The sequence below is a fragment of the Cyanistes caeruleus genome, chromosome 2 (genome assembly GCF_971803275.1).
Source record: "Cyanistes caeruleus chromosome 2, bCyaCae1.hap1.1, whole genome shotgun sequence".
Taxonomy (NCBI): domain Eukaryota; kingdom Metazoa; phylum Chordata; class Aves; order Passeriformes; family Paridae; genus Cyanistes; species Cyanistes caeruleus.
In genome coordinates, this window is record NC_141702.1 from 117,386,239 (window position 1) to 117,402,228 (window position 15,990).

Here is a 15,990-nt window from a genome sequence, read left to right on the forward strand (position 1 = left end):
GACTCTCCTCACACTCTTAAGAGGGCTCCCTCCTTTTCTCACAGCCTCAGGGAGCCCCTTCGCCCTCACAGCCCGGGCCGTGCCTTCCTCCCGTCACAGCCCGGGCAGCCCCCTCCTCCCCTCAGCCTCGGAGACCCACCTCGCTCCTCAGGGAGGATCCCCCTCCTCTCCTCACAGCCTCAGGAAGGATCCCCCTCCTCTCCTCACAGCCTCAGGGAGGAACCCACTCCTCTCTTCACAACCTGGGCAGCCCCATCTCCCCTCACAGCCTCGGAGACCCACCTCGCTCCTCACAGCCTCAGGGAGGATCCCACTCCTCTCCTCACAGCCTCGGAGAGCCCCTTCTCTCCTCACAACTCGAGAAGCCCCTTCCTCTCCTCACAGCCTCAGGGAGGATCCCCTTCCTCTCCTCACGGCCCCAGGGAGGAACCCACTCCTCTCTTCACAACCTGGGCAGCCCCATCTCCCCTCACAGCCTCGGAGAGCCCTTACTCTCCTCACAACCCGAGCAGCCCCTTCCTCCCCTCACAGCCCCGGCAGCCCCCTCCTCTCCTCACAGCCTCAGGGAGGAGCCCCCCTCCTCTTCTCACAAGGAGACCGATGCCCAGGCACCCAGAGCCGGGCAGGGAATAGCAGCGCTGCTGTTCCAAAACACTGAGAAATCTCCCCAGAATGTGTTGTGAAGGTTTTCACGCAGCAGGGCTAAGGCACCCCATGTTAACCCCGTGTTCCATGTTAGCAGTGACAACCTGCACCTTGCCACCCACCTTTCCCTCACAGACCCCGGCGGAGTGCTCTGAGGTGACTCCTGACACCCGGCAGCCCAGGAACCACAACATCTTACACTTCTAGCAGATATTTGGGTTCAGTGATGCCACGTCCCGGCCAAAAGGGATCACCCATCTTAATTAACCAAGCTCGACTGAGCAGCTATGTCAAATGAATTAGCAACACGCACATAATCCCATTGCGTGTATTCTTGGAGTATCTGCACCTCGGCTGACGGATTTCTCATTAACACAAATGTACTTTAGCCCCGCTTATAATTGAAACCTCGCTTCTGGCCAGCCACATGTCTGGGAGAGCCAGGAGAACTACTTTTTCCATGTTCACAAGCATCCCTGCCAGTCCCTGGTGTCACCACCTGATTAGATCTCTGGCACGGCGGGCTCTGTTTTGGCACAGAGGACACCATCGTCTCACCGCTCCTGCCTCGAAACGTGGACTTGAGGTTGAAGGCAGAAGAAGAGCAGCAGATGTTCCATGTACCAAACCGACTTTTCTGCAGATCAGCTGGTTTTTCCCTTAGTAGAAAGGCACAGTTACCTAATTAGATCAATCAAGAACACAAAGCACTTGAAGCTACCGTTCCTTCAAACCTTGCCTATATATTTGAGCAGCAAATGTGAAATGAAAAACCAGACGAGAGTCTCTGGTTCCACTGATCCCTCCTTGAGCTGACAGAGCTCCTGAGCTACATAGAGAATGTGTGAACATGACACGAGTTCACATGTTGGCCAAACCAGGGCAGATGCTTGGGAGGCAAAAAACTCACCCCAGTACCCTTTTAAACGCTTTTCTCTGAAACAGCTGTAGTGTTTTATTGTAAGCAAAATCACATACTCTTCCCTGTGCTTAGCCTCAGAAACTGCCAAAGCATTTCTGCCGATCATTTCGGAGCAGCCTGCAGCAGCACCCAGCATGGATGATTTCAGCACTCATGGTAAAAGTTTAACAGCATTAGAGGCTGCCACAATGGAAATTGTTGGGCATTGCTGGTTTCACTTATAATAATGAAACTTGGTTGAAAGCTAGGAGCAGTTTGATGTAGTAGTTTTTACATAATAAAGACCATTTTTTGTGAAACCAAATTGTTTTACAGCTGAATGTTTTAACTTTCCAAGTTAATCTTGACTCATATGTTTTATTCTCACCATATCACTGTATTTCATTGTTTCAACTCATACATATGTTACATGAAAACAAATGTTAATACATACCATGTGTGCAGACTGTTACACCCCAGTGAGCTTACACTGTTACACTTTACAATATGATAATAGAAAATCACTGCTATCAAATGTCATATTTTCAAATTTCAGAATCAAAATGTTTTGACGCTTCCAAAGTAAAACTTCTCAGAATATTCCCTACACAGCAAGTGCCCAACTCACTCCAACCACACTGAGTGCCTGATCTCCCAATGGGGTCTGCAAACTCATTTTGAAACTTCAAATTTTGTTTCAATAGAGAAAGTTCTACTTTTTGACTAATATTATCAATAACATGTTACACCTAAACAATAACTTTGAGACTCCAAAGTGCTTGAGTAAATAGGTCAGTGTCTGTGAAAATGGGGTATCTGCTCAATGAGGAAAAAATGGTATTTCTTCATCTAACATTCAAAATTCTGAGGTTTTTGTTTATTTTTGTGTAATACTGGACATCTCTGGCTAAAAAAAAATAATAAATTATTTAGCAATGCCGCCATTGGGCAGTTTGCACTTGTGTTCCTGTAATTCATGTGGGTGTTTTGCAGAGCTTAAGTTATTGAAGCTTTGCAATCGATGCAACTTGTTCTTATATAAAATCAGAGCAATCAGAGCAGTAAACTGGAAAGATTTTAGTGTTCTCTTGTTAAACACTAGCAGATCCCTCCCCATGTATCTGTGGCCTTCCCCAAGGTTCTCATCACTGACTCTATCCCAATCTCCATTATCTAAGAAATAAGATTCATAGAACACAAACCGTGACCACAAAACAGACCTGGAGCTTATTATGAGACATGCAGGGTTCAGCTGAAAATCAAACATCTTCAGAGGAATAGCCAGAAACCTGGTTTTGGGAAACATAGCTGGAGGTCATATTGGCATGGAAGGAGACTGCTGGAGCTGACTGAGAGTGCCCTGGGGCAGAAATTCTCCTGGCTTTATCTTGTCATTCAGTTCCAACAAGTTCTTAGTTCTTTTCTACATTTACTCCTTTAATACTTTACAGACGTCTCCCTTATGTAAATGTTCTCTGGACACTGTGTGCCGTTTATTTCCAGCAGGTTATTCCATCCACAGCTCCATGCAGTGCCTGCTGGTAACATTCACTGCTGCTGCCAACAATTCTCAAACCAAGCCACTATCTGCATATTCTCCTTTGGGCTATTAACAAGGTCCTCCAGTTCTCATTCTTCTGTTGCTGCCACCCAGACAGTTCCTTTTAGACTTAAAAACAAAATTAATAATCTGGGAGAAAATAAAAGCCATGTGGGACTGTTGTGCTGCTGGCAAGTATCATCCTAAATCCACTGCAGTCAGTGGGACAGATTTTGACATCCTGTAAATGCCAGTGCCAACCAAACCGAAGCCCTTCTCCAGGGTCCAACCTACCAACACTCTATTTCCCCACTCAATATCCTTTTTTTATTTAATATCAAGAACTTGAGTTCATCAAATCCTCTGGGCTGGCTGCTGTGGTTATTGACATGAGACTGTGGTCACCTTGGAACTAAAAAATGTATTTGTACACACTTCCCTGGAGGTGCAGCTCCTCTCTTCTGCTTTTTAGCTGGACAAGAATTGTTCTCAGCTGCATCTGCTCCAACAGCAGCTACAGAGATCTGCAGCTTTCTTGTACACCTGTGTCAGATGGTTTCTCCCTTCCAGGCCAATAGCTCAATACTCACACCTCCATTTCCAACATGATTGCTACATCATATCCCCTTGTTTGTGTTTAAGGTTTTTCCCTGGGCAGACCTGTTGTCCATTTCTGCTGGAGAACAGTTTATATCAGCCACTTCCTATGTATTGGGGTGACAGATGATGTCTTAACTTACCATAAGCTGCTGTTTCAGAAGGCTTAATAAACTCAACTGAACAACAGCCTAGGAAAGGAAATAAGATATTTAACAGGCTGGTATTTCTACCCCCTTCTGCTTCCTAAGAAAGACAAAATAAAAATCAAACAAGCGGTGGCCCAAACTGGAGTGCACACACAGCCCTCCCCATTAACTCAGCGTTTGTCTGTGTTACCTATGAGCCAACATGGTTTCAATTTAGCTTCTTATTAATCTCCTGTATTTCTTTCAACTGGTATTTTAAAAATAGAAACTTCATGTTGAACATTTTAATAGAATTACCTTTCAAAGGCAACAAGCTGCTGTACTGATTTTTTTTCACAAAAAAACTTTATTGCCAGATGTAAGTATGTGTGATTATTGATATTCTTTGTTTTCCCACAGGTTTCTCTTTTCCTTATTAAACAACATATCTGTAGTTAAGCAACTCCATGAAAGTCTAGTGAGGTCCATGAAAAATCACTTGTCACTAGCACACATATCCATCTCATCTAACTTCAGGCACTTTGCTTGAACTAGGAGTTTTCCTATCCTGAACTCCCTTTACATTCAGTAGAAATGACTGAAGACTTTAATTACTCTCATCCCATCTAAATTTCTGAATTGTTATTGGGAAGTAACTATTTTCTCTTCATTGATTACTGAGGGCTCCCAGGCCTACAGAGGAATTAGGTCTCCAGCTTGAACAATCAACTGAGTCTAATGCAAACTGAGATGAATCCAGACCCAGGGTCCTCAGCAGGACCAGCAAACAGGCAGCAAATCTGCCAGGAGCACATTTTTGTTTGAGGCTAGGTATATAAGTTTAAATTAAGCTAATAACTGTTCTGCAGTTGCAGTAGACAGCCTCATCTAAGTGACTGTCTCAATGGTCTTTGGGTGAGAACAAAAGCCAAATACAGTCAACAGAAATGCTACTGAAGTTTTGGTGGGTTTTGGTGCACACCAGGTTTGTGTTCAGCTCTGCTCAGCCTTTTCCCTCCTTCACAGAGGAAACCTCAGGAAGCCATGCCACAGAAGGCACTGCTTTCACAAAGAATAGGATCAACTTCCCCATGAGCAGAGACAAGTCTGCTAAGAAAAATTGGTATTAGCTCAGGTGGGGAAATATGGGAGTGTAAAAACAGCAGTGAATTCCCACCCAACATTTATGCAGTCTGGGGCAATGGCAGGGGATAGTGCTGACCCTGGGGAACTAAAGGACATCTTCACTTAGAGCTGTTGGTTAACTAGGTGATCAGTGATCACACTGATCATAACATTTCACTAGCAGTTGAGATTCCTTCCCACCCACATCTGACACTTCCCATCTCTTCAAAGAGGCTGCAGCCATAAAAACTGTGGATTCAGCATCCAGCACAGCTTCTTCCACCTTCTACTCCAAGGTTCTGGCCCTTCCCCCATCACCTCCAATAACTCATTCCCACCACCCTGCCAGGCGTTTCCGTTCCTTCCCTTGTGTTAAATGCCAAATCAGCTGTTTATGTAGCTGGGCTCTGAGGGAGCAGAAATTTCCACTGGGGAGATGGGAGCAATAACCTTGCTTTCTATCAGGGTTCTCAAAGAGTTGCCAGTGGTCCTTACACGGTAAAACAAACAACCCTAATCTCCAGCCCTACAGCTTCCTTACAGGTAAAGGTAAAGGGAACATCTTCTTCCTAGTGATAGGAAAAATGCACCTAATGGGACTGATCCCAAGCCTGCTGGAAATCAGTAAATGGATTCCCACTGACTTCAGTGAGCCTTGGATCTGCTCTACAAAGCCAGCCAGCTGCAAAAACTGCTAGAGTCAAAGGGAAATATTCTCCAAAGGAATGGTGGCCCTGTGGCTGAGGTACCAGCCTTGTTCCAGGAGCCTTTCATTCAGCCTTCAGGTCTACCATTCCTGACCCTGTGCAAATCATTTCAGGGCTCCACACATCAGCTTCCCTTTCATAGAATGAGGTACGTGGGGAGAAATCCAGGGATGTCTGAAACAGGAGACAGACACAGGGAGGCACCAGCACCACGTCAGCAGGTGAAACTCTTCCTCTGCCCCTCTGCGGGCCCGGTAAGGTCTGTTACCCCCATGACAGGGTACAAGGTGACTGCCCTGGCAGTATCCTCATGTACTCCCAGCTCTCTGAGGGCACCTGGAAGCTGTGCCCACAGCCTGTGCCCACATAACCTCACTGAGCCGGCTGGAGGTCAGGATGTGTGGCCAAGGCTCAGCACAGGCTGCCCAGGCCTTAGCACCACAGGAAGCTCCAGCTTCCTGTGTCCATATCCACAGCGGATAAGGACAAGATAAGGACAAGAGGTTTCATGTAAAGACTGAGCAGGATTACAGGAGCTGCAGACCACGGCAGATACAGCTGCATGACTGATCCAGCCAAGCACATCAGCATTTATCTGACTGGAGTGTGTGAACAGACCTATCAAAGCCAAGGTAGCACTCAGGGAATCTCATTCCTGCACTGGAGGCTTGGGAGAGGTAAGCTTTGTTTTCATGCAGTTTCAAGGAAGCCTGACAGTCTTAACATTATTTACACACTTGTGCAGAATATCCTCCTACCGACAGCTGGGGCTTCTGGCAGCCAAAGGCAAACCATCTATTGTAATACTATTCTTCTGTTGTAGGAAACAAACTCTTCCAAGCAGAAGAAATTCTTTAAAAAATAACCCAAGCAAAGGCACAAATTAAGCCCCAGAAATTAAATACTGAAATAACTTTTACAGCATAGAAAGATCAAACTGCAAACAAGCTGCAAAAGCCATTACTAATTTAACATTCCATTATTCCTTTTTTTCCAAAGTGTGATTCTTTTCTTCAAGCCAAGCATACTTTGCTGGGACCAAACCTTCACGTTAGATTTCCTGTGCTGTGGACTTGATGAGATAAAGCAGTTTCTTAGGATCAACAAATCACTTCATTAAATAAGCCCGTCTGTAAATATTCTCAACAGCAATTAACGTCCTGGAGTAAGGAACTCATTTGGGGCTGCATTCCTCACGCAGGCAAGACCTCCCCTCCAACACCAGGACTGCAAGAGGGTCCTAATTTTGAAGGACAGAGAGAAGCCACCCTGGCTCTCACCATTCCCTCCACATGAGCTATTTTGGTCCTTCTAAAAGGAGCCAGAGGTTGGACAGAGATGCTTCCTCTCAGTTCTCAAGCCTTGTGAAGAATGGACCTGCAGTGGTTTTCCAGCTGTCTCTCAAGACTCTGGGATCATTGGCAGCATTTCTTCTCAGCAGAGTGAACAGAACTGCTGCTGCCACCCAGCACCTGGGGTGCCTGGATATTTGCAGTTTATGACAAAGGTATTGTCACTCCTGGGAGGTGGAGGAAGTAGAAATTCTAGATTGAAAAACTGGAATGGAGAAGAAGTTTCTTTCATACCCCCTCACCCCACAAAAGACTCTGCCTGGAAGTGAAGTGAAGCAGTGCATTGACTGATAGGGTTTTAGTACTAAACCCCAGAGTCAGGGTGGTCCCTGATGAACAAAGATATGAAGCAGAAACTCAAGATGCATTAGAGAGGGTTACTTTGGGTTTTTCTCTGCAGATATTAAACAATGCATTATAATTCTCTGTGCTTTGACAAGAATACACAGGCACCATTTTGAAATTGTAACAATAAAAGACAATGTGCAATATTTTTCAAAAAGGCCCCAGCTTTAGTCCTACTCTTGTTGAAATGAGCATTCTCATCTTGTTTGAGTAACCCGATACTTCAATGCACTAAAAAGTACAATATGCTAGAACGGAAAATGAACAAAGTATCAGGATGCAGCAATTCATGTGAAGTCAGTGTCAGCTTACCCATTAAACCACTTCTGAGTACTTAATGGGGTTCTAACCTTAAAAACAAATCTAGGAATAATCATAAAGGTGAAATTCTTTAAGGTATTTCCACCTTTGAGAAGACCCTCCATTTTTGTGGGGAAAATCTTCTCCTTGCCATTCAGAAAGAGCTAAATAAATGTGAGTATAAAAACTGATCATAAAAAGCCTACTGAACTGGAGTAACAATAATGCCTCAGTCTTGAAAACATAGAAAGTAAATGCAATTTTACATTAAAGATCTGAAAACAAACTCAAGGCTAATACTTTCAGGGGAAAAAAAAACTTTGATCTCTTTTTCTTTCCAGGGGGGAGCCAATATCAACATGAGTGATTTTGTAGTATATTCAGGAGTCTTTATGTGGGTTAATAATGTTAAAGTTATTCCACTGCTTTTTCAAACTTTTCTGGAATCAGCTCCTTGGTGAAACAGGGCCCTATTGAAGACTCTTGAATTTGCATAGCATGTGCAAGACATTTAGATTTATATTCCATGTTAGGCTTGTGTGTTTAGAGTTTACTCAGGCATATGCAATTCATTGGCTGTATTGTTATCTTCACAATGAACAAGCACATTCACTTCATCTGCAAGAAATACAACTTATGGAGAAAATTAAATTTCCATGAGAAAACGTGTTCCATGAAAATTTCCATCAATAAAGGCTTAGCTCAAATATACTAAGGTCAAAATACTTTGATTTGAGCCTACCTGGGTACTGTGTGACCTATGTAACAAAACTATAAAATCATTTGGAAATTATTATTTTGGGAGTGCTGCTGTAATGACAATTACTGCCATTACTGTTCTCTCTCAAAGCCTTTGGTGTTCATGATCCTGTTGTGTTCGATGATGAATTTCCCACTGAAAAGAACAGATTCTTCATTGAGGAAATGTCATCTACAGAAAAACATAGTCAGTGTTTGGTTTGATATTTGTGAAACACCGTAGCTCATGTCACATTTGTTGTCACCACTGGAGTATGCTGGGGTGGTCTCCAAAGTGTGACTAATATGGGTGTTACCCTGTGTGGCTCCCAGTAGTAAATAGGAATTCTGGGACAGGGCAGGACAAGCAGGTGACAGAAGGGTTTGGCTGTGGTGGCTGACAGTGAGGAAATGTTGCTCTGTCACCACGTAGGTCAGAGGGATGCACGGCAGGGAGAAGATCCAGGAGAGCTAAGAACAAGTTTGACTCAAGAAAAGCATCATCTACAGTGAATCAATTTGGGCAAAAAAGGAGAAGCTGAGTCGCTAGAAAAGCTGGCCAAGGGGGGCAGTGAGGACAAACAAACCCATCAGAGATGGAGGTTTGAAAATTTGGAAGGGATTTTACGTGCAGATAGCAGACAGCTGGACCTCCAGCTCAGCAGATCTCATCTACTTCTTGTATTTCCTTCCCAGATCCCTGATCCTGTGCCATTACATTGGATGAAAGATCTGCCAACAGGACCAGCCCAACTACAGCAGAACACATGTGCTTTCTGCAGGGCAAGATCAGAAAGAACTGACTGCTGTGGGCTTTTCATTTTAATTTCTTTCATTAAGAACTTAGTATTTGTTTTCTATCTGTTTCATTAAACCATAAAACTCTCCTTCGGGCTATTGGTCTTTTCTCCTCATAGGGGCAGCTAATCTGGCTGTGGAGCTGATGGTCCAGAGAATAAAATGCATCTCTTCAGGAGATATGAGAGATGTGCATTGCAGCATGCTCTGAAATTGCTTCTGTCTTTACTGAGGAACTGTATCCACCAAATCAGGATCGAAAACTAGAACAAAATGGACATATATAGATATATTATATACAAAGATAAATAGACATAACATCTGAATTTAAAGCCAGGGCAGGGCAGCAGTTCTGAACTACTGCCACTTTGGATCCAAGTGAAAGTTGCTCAGTTGCAATCACAGATTTTAATACCATAAGCATTTCAGATGTTCAGCTCTGAGGGAGAAATCAGGCAGCAGCCTTGTCTTCAAACCCACAGTCTCTTATCATTTATATAAATAACATTATTAAAGATCATGGAGGGCTCCCTGCTCCTTTATATCCTGCAAAATCATTCCAGGTCTGTTATTTGCACGTCAGTCACCTGCACCAAGCTGAGCAATTCTTCTGAGAACACAAGACTTGGTGATTATTTCTAACTACCCAAAATAACCCACCAAATTTGAAGGAAGAAGCTGCCCCAGCATTATCTGCAGGTGGCATCACTGTGCAGGTTACAAAAATTAAAAATTAAATCCAACAATTATACTACAATAAACCAAAATGCTTAGAGACAGAGGTTAATAGTAAGGTGTAATTATGGACACCTAATAAGGAATATACAAAATATCAGCATCACTCCCACATCACAAAATGGGTGACTGTCTCAGCTATGACTAACAGTTTACTGTAAATCATGTCTTTGAAGCATCCTTATGGTCTTTGAATAGAATGCAGATGACAATCCTAAAATACCTTCCATTTTCCTCTAGATCACTAATCAAATCATACCCATCCAGGCACCCTGGCATATGGCTCACTGCTATTGATCCAAAAGGAGGTGTTGTCATGCAAAAATTCATTTTTCCACTAGATAGACCTGTTATTTTTTAGTGATATCTGCTGCCCAAAACTTCTGCAAATACAGCTTCAGTAATATAGCAAAAAAAGTTCAAAGATTTTTTACAGAAAGAGACAGATTGGAGATGAAGAGAGGAAAAGAACTGTGAACAACAAAGGAAGAGAAAAATCATGCAGTGGGACACAGAAGGATGAGAGATATTGGAAGAAAATAACCAGAAAGACTACAAGAAGTGCATCTAAAACAAAATAACCAGGAACACAGGGAATTAGTTGATGGAGATCACCTCTGTTGGAGAGTCCTGTGGAGGCCACCAAGATGATTAGTGGGATAGAGCTCCTCTCCTATGACAAAAGGCTGAGAGAATTGGGACTGTTCAGCCTGGAGAAGAAAAGGCTGTGGGTCACCTAATGGTGGCCTTCAGTTCCTGAAGATAGCCTACAGGAAAGATGGAGAAGGATTTTTTACAAGGACCTGAAGTGACAGGACAAGGAGGAATGACTATGAGGATGGTGAGGCACTGGCACAGGTTGACCACAGAAGCTGTGGCTCCCCCACCCCTGGAAGTGTTCGAGGCCAGGCTGGATGGGGCTCTGAGCAAAGTGAGGTAGAAGTTTTCCCTGCCCATGGCAATGGAGTGGGAATTAGATGATCTTTAATGTCCGTTCCAGCCCAAACCATTTTGTGATTCTGTGACAGGAAATTACAGCAAAATCCTATCCGTATAGAATCAGTGTGAATTTTCCACTCAGTTCATTTGGGTTGGAATTCCTGCTTTTGAAAGCAACAATTCCAAAGTAAACTTCATGTTAATGAGAAGTAAATAAGAACATGCAGCAAGGCAACCTGAACTGCTGATGAACTGAAAGTCATGACCATAAAGGGTGGGTTCATTGCTCAAGTCCCAAAGGCAGCATTGCTTGGAGTCCTTACAGCAGGAACATGTCTGGGACAAAGCTGCTGGTGGTGTCGGGGTTCTCAGTGAAGACAACCTGAGCTGGTTCCAAACGTGCACAACACCAGCCATAAACACCCCATGCAGCAGAAGGCACTGCTGCAAAAGCTTTGTGTGCAGCACCCAGGCAGTGCAGCCCCGTGCTGTGGGATTCAGGGAGAGATGATAGCTGGTAACATTAGCTTATATCTGTACAAGTAAATGAAGTGTGCCTGGGAACATTCCTGGGCACAGAGGCCAGCTGGCAAGGAACGGCCAGAGTCTCCGCCAGTAAACACCCTTACCCTTCAGAACAGGGAGGCTGGATGCAAACTGCCCCTGGGGACAGCCCTGGGAACACGGCTGCTGCCAGAGCTTGCTCCAGAACAACCCGGGGCAGTGCTGGGCAGTGCAGCCAAAACCTCACCAGGGACTGTTCCAGCAGCATACCAGCACAGACAGTCACGCAGGAACAGTCCTGCACACTCTTTAATCCATTAGCAGAGGAACAGCGACCTTCCTTCCTTCCTTCCTTCCTTCCTTCCTTCCTTCCTTCCTTCCTTCCTTCCTTCCTTCCTTCCTTCCTTCCTTCCTTCCTTCCTTCCTTCCTTCCTTCCTTCCTTCCTTCCTTCCTTCCTTCCTTCCTTCCTTCCTTCCTTCCTTCCTTCCTTCCTTCCTTCCTTCCTTCCTTCCTTCCTTCCTTCCTTCCTTCCTTCCTTCCTTCCTTCCTCCCTCCCTCCCTCCCTCCCTCCCTCCCTCCCTCCCTCCCTCCCTCCCTCCCTCCCTCCCTCCTGACTTCATTCCTGCCTTCCTGCCTTCTCACAGATCCACCCCTTCTCCCATCCCAAACCATCTCCCTTGCTGTTCCCACCTGCAGAAGATCCATGGGAAGGGCTGTTAGAGTGATGGGAATGGTCTGGATTGCCTGCTCACTGTTTCACTGAGTGCTGAAGAGCAAACCCACGTCACGAGTCAGGAATGGTTATGCAGAAGGGTAAGAGCATGGAATGCTTCCAAACCTGTCCCATCTCTTCTGCACGCAGAGACCTCACTGCACAAACCTGTCCAGGGACACCTCATGAGTTTTTGAAGTCATCTAAGTAGTACTGATGTCTTCATTGTGTTTCAAAACACAGCCCATCTCATGTTCCTGGAGCTACAGGAATGTTCATCATCCCAACAGTTCTTCACAAGACTAAGAAATGGTCTCTGAAGCACGTTTTGAGGCTCTGGCTGCAGACAGAACAAACGGTTTTCTAACAGCCATTATCTTGATACTCATAACCAGTGACACTCAAATCAATTTGGCTGGAAATATATTCAAACTAATAAAAAGAAAAATAATCCATTCCTTTGTCTGATTCACTAGAAAAAATATTCATATTGGCTTCTACAGCAAGAACACAAGTAATAATCTTATACAAACCTTTGTGTGTGCACATATGTGTTTATACAAATATCAGTTTAAACTGTATTTTCTGTTAAGAAGATAATTTACCTTCTAATAAATCCTAATTAGACCATAAGCTCAAATCTAGCGAGAATAAATGTGTATTGACAAGTCTATTGAGCCCTGGGAATCCACAAGGCTCCTTGTTCCAGCTGGGATCTGTCACTACACGTTGTATGTGGAGGTGCAGAACACAAGCAGTGTCTGACCTTTCCCTGGTTTGCTGCAAAACTTGGCAGATTGCTAGAATTCCTTACCAGGAAACTTTTGGGGATAGGAGAGGAACCCAAGCTGCCATGTGCCAGTGACTCAGAGATGAAAATGATCCGTTTCAGAGTTGTTCTTGTGCCTGGAATTTGAAGGAGCCGGCTCCATTGGTTGAAGTCTTTAGATAATTCAAGCTGGAGATTCCTGTCCACCCACAACCACCAAGGCATCCAGTTTGTTTTGCACAGGTTCCTCACAGTGCTGCAGGGAAGTCTGGTCAGCTCTTGACAGAATAATCTCAGCTCCCTCCACCCCAGAGATGACTGACACAGGCCTGAGTTTGGGGTGCTGGGCATTCACCTGTTTGTGAAAGACCAGTGAGATGACCCTCGCTCTGGGCAAGGGTGGCAGGCTCACCTAAACCTTGCTGCCCTCTCAAGGATAGAGGAACCAGCCCAAAATGGTGCCTGTGGTCAAAGCAATGTTTTGATGTGCTGCCCCTGAGGAAAAGCCTCCCTGATAGCAGCTGAGATTCCCCTGGTCCTGTAGGAATGTACCTGTTGTACAACCCAAGCCCCGGACAGGTGCTACCACTGCAGTGTGGTAACCTGAGAACCACCAGGGATGTGCTGCTGTGAAATCCCACACATGGTGCAAGAGAGGGGAGGGCTGAATCCACTCCTGAGTCATTCAGGTCTGTATCCCAATTTAGCAAGGAAAATTTGGAACTTCTTGATTTTTATCTTTTTACTATCTAATTTTGTGAAGATTTCTTGCAGTTTATGACAGGCAACATTGCTTTGGAATACACCTGAAAACAGACCCTGTTTTAAAAAGAACATTAGGCTTTACAGATTACTGCAGCCCAAAGCCATCCTTAAGACCAGCCTAAGCCTATGCTGACATCAGCAGATACTGTGGAGTGATACAAGAGGATCTAGGAAAATAAAGTGTTGAGATCTACTCCAGCCCTAAGTCTAACCCATGAACTGGATGCCTGTCAGTGTTTAGAGCTTTATGTGCAGATGCTGTAGCTTATATGCAGGACTGCTCTGTGATGAGAACTGTTGTGTGGTAGTAGAAAGATTTCCTTTGAAAGCTCAAGCACAATCCAAACCGAAGCACAGATTCCTGCTTGGCACCTGTGCAGAGCCTATGGACAAGTTCTGTCTGTCCATCCAGGTGAACACATCACCTGCACGGAGCCTGCATGGCCCAAATGCAGAGGGGAACTTCTGGACTCTAGAACTGTAGCTTGGCCATTGCCCTGGAGGTACAAAAATCAACTCCCTGGCTCCTTGGTGATTGCATGGAAGGGAGACGGGGCCAAGGGCCTCCCACAGAGCCCCAGTGGGATCCAGATGAGCTTCCATTCCCATCAGTCAGGATGGTCAACAGGCCAGCAGCTGCCCTGGGGACATTGCTGTGTGACAGTCTCCAACGTCCCACAGACAAGCAAGGGGATGAGTGTGGGGCTCAGACAGAAGCTGGCAGAGAGCAAAGGTACCATGACCCTCGACTGTTAGGCTGACACATAAAAATAAGCCAAGACAGCAGACTACAGGTAAACTTGAACATGTCAGGCCAGAAAATTCCAAGTGGAATTGAAAAAGCAGGCAAGTTCAGGTGGGTCAGGTCCTGCTGTTTCAGGATGGCAATGTCCATCAGAGGAGCAAGGGCAGTAATATCAATTATCACATGCCAGAACCTAGAGATTCCCAAATCATGCTGATGATCTAAAAAGACTTTACCCCCAGTAAATGGCAGCACAGTGTGCAAAGGACTCCTACCCTGTGGGAAAACAGAGCTTTCAACAGCACAGCAACCCCAGGCTTTGATAACTTTGTACCTTGTTCCCATATCTGTCCTTAACTGGACACCTTTGGGTTAAAACATTCCCAGGACACAACTTGGGGTCAAACTTGGAGCCTTGCACTTGTTGTGCTCTGCAGGTTCTTTCAGAGTGGTCCCATGGACTCCTGTAGTTGCCAGGGGGATCAGTCAGCTGCCATGAGCAGAGGTTGGGTAACCTTCCTGAGGGAGGGCAGGCTCTCAGATGTAGGTCTGTGTCAGCAGCTCTTTGAACCTTTAAGTCATTCACACAAGAAAGCAACTCTGACAAAAGCTGTGGAATCTTCTGAACACCTCTTCAGACAGCAAAACTGAAAGACAGACTTCCTTTCCTGTGTCATTACACACACACCCTGCCCCAGAATCAGAGTTTAAATCAAGTTCTTTGACACACATCAGAAACCTTCAGTGTAGAATTTCTGAGACACCAAAATCCTTAAAGACAGACCTAACACAGACAGCCACTGTCAAATCATTTAATTGCTTTCATCAATTGAAAGCATCTTTTGATTCAAGAACAAATGCTTAGCAAGACCTTAGTGAGAAGAGACATAACCTTAGGGCTGAAAAGCAGAGCAACATGTATAATTTTTCCTTTTACAGATAAACAGACCTGCTTTTTAAGTAGCTCTTGAGAAGGACATCTAAGCATTGCTCCTGTGAATAAAGCAGACAGTTCACATGACGACCAGTTCCTGCCTGCATGCATAAGCCTCACGCCAGCAAATCTAATTGAAAATAATCTGTGATCTACACTTCACATTCTTCAGGAAAAGTGCTTTTATCCCATCTTTTCCCATCTCTCCTCCTCCCCTCCAACCTTAAATGAATCACGTATTGAATCACCGCAGCATGGCTGTATTTGATCATGATTTATAGGGCACTGTCTGCCTTACTTGGTACACAGTCTTTGGAGGGAGGAGGTATTTTGGACAGGGAAGAATAGGCTGTCAGCACCCAATAAATTACTAGTAGCAGCCACTTCCTGAAGTAAAGATCGATATAAGATCAACCTTCTAAGTGGACAGGTGCACTGGGGTGTCTTACATCAACAGCTTGCCTGGCACATAATCCGAATTCTTAGTAACTGCAATCAAATGTGGCACTGAGAAGAGAAAGGTTTTACAGTTAGTTGTTAATAAATCAATGGAGGAGCTCTGGGCACTGCAGAGAGCAAGCAGGGACCAGACCCCACTGCTTGGTGCCCTAGGTACCAAAGCAAAGATTAAGACAAATCTCCTGCCCTTGTTTGACAGGAAGGTGCAGTATTACAATCAGCAAAACTTCCAAATCTGCAAACTCAACATA

At 44.8% G+C, this 15,990-nt stretch overlaps 1 protein-coding gene across 19 annotated transcripts in view; it reads right to left on the reverse strand.

Annotated features, from left to right (window-relative positions):
- Positions 1 to 15,990, reverse strand: part of BMP2 (bone morphogenetic protein 2) — a 235,838-nt gene that overhangs the window by 100,980 nt on the left and 118,868 nt on the right. The window contains exons 9-10 of one of the 19 annotated variants that reach the window (XM_086873723.1): positions 3,827 to 3,874; positions 1,145 to 1,304 (exon numbers count right to left, since the gene is read on the reverse strand). The exons of 17 other annotated variants lie outside the window; for them this stretch is intronic. The gene's annotated coding sequence lies outside the window, so the exon portion shown is untranslated. Of the gene's footprint in view, positions 1 to 282; positions 579 to 1,144; positions 1,305 to 3,826; positions 3,875 to 15,990 lie in introns of those variants that run through there. One more of the 19 variants, XM_086873848.1, reaches the window with a different exon arrangement.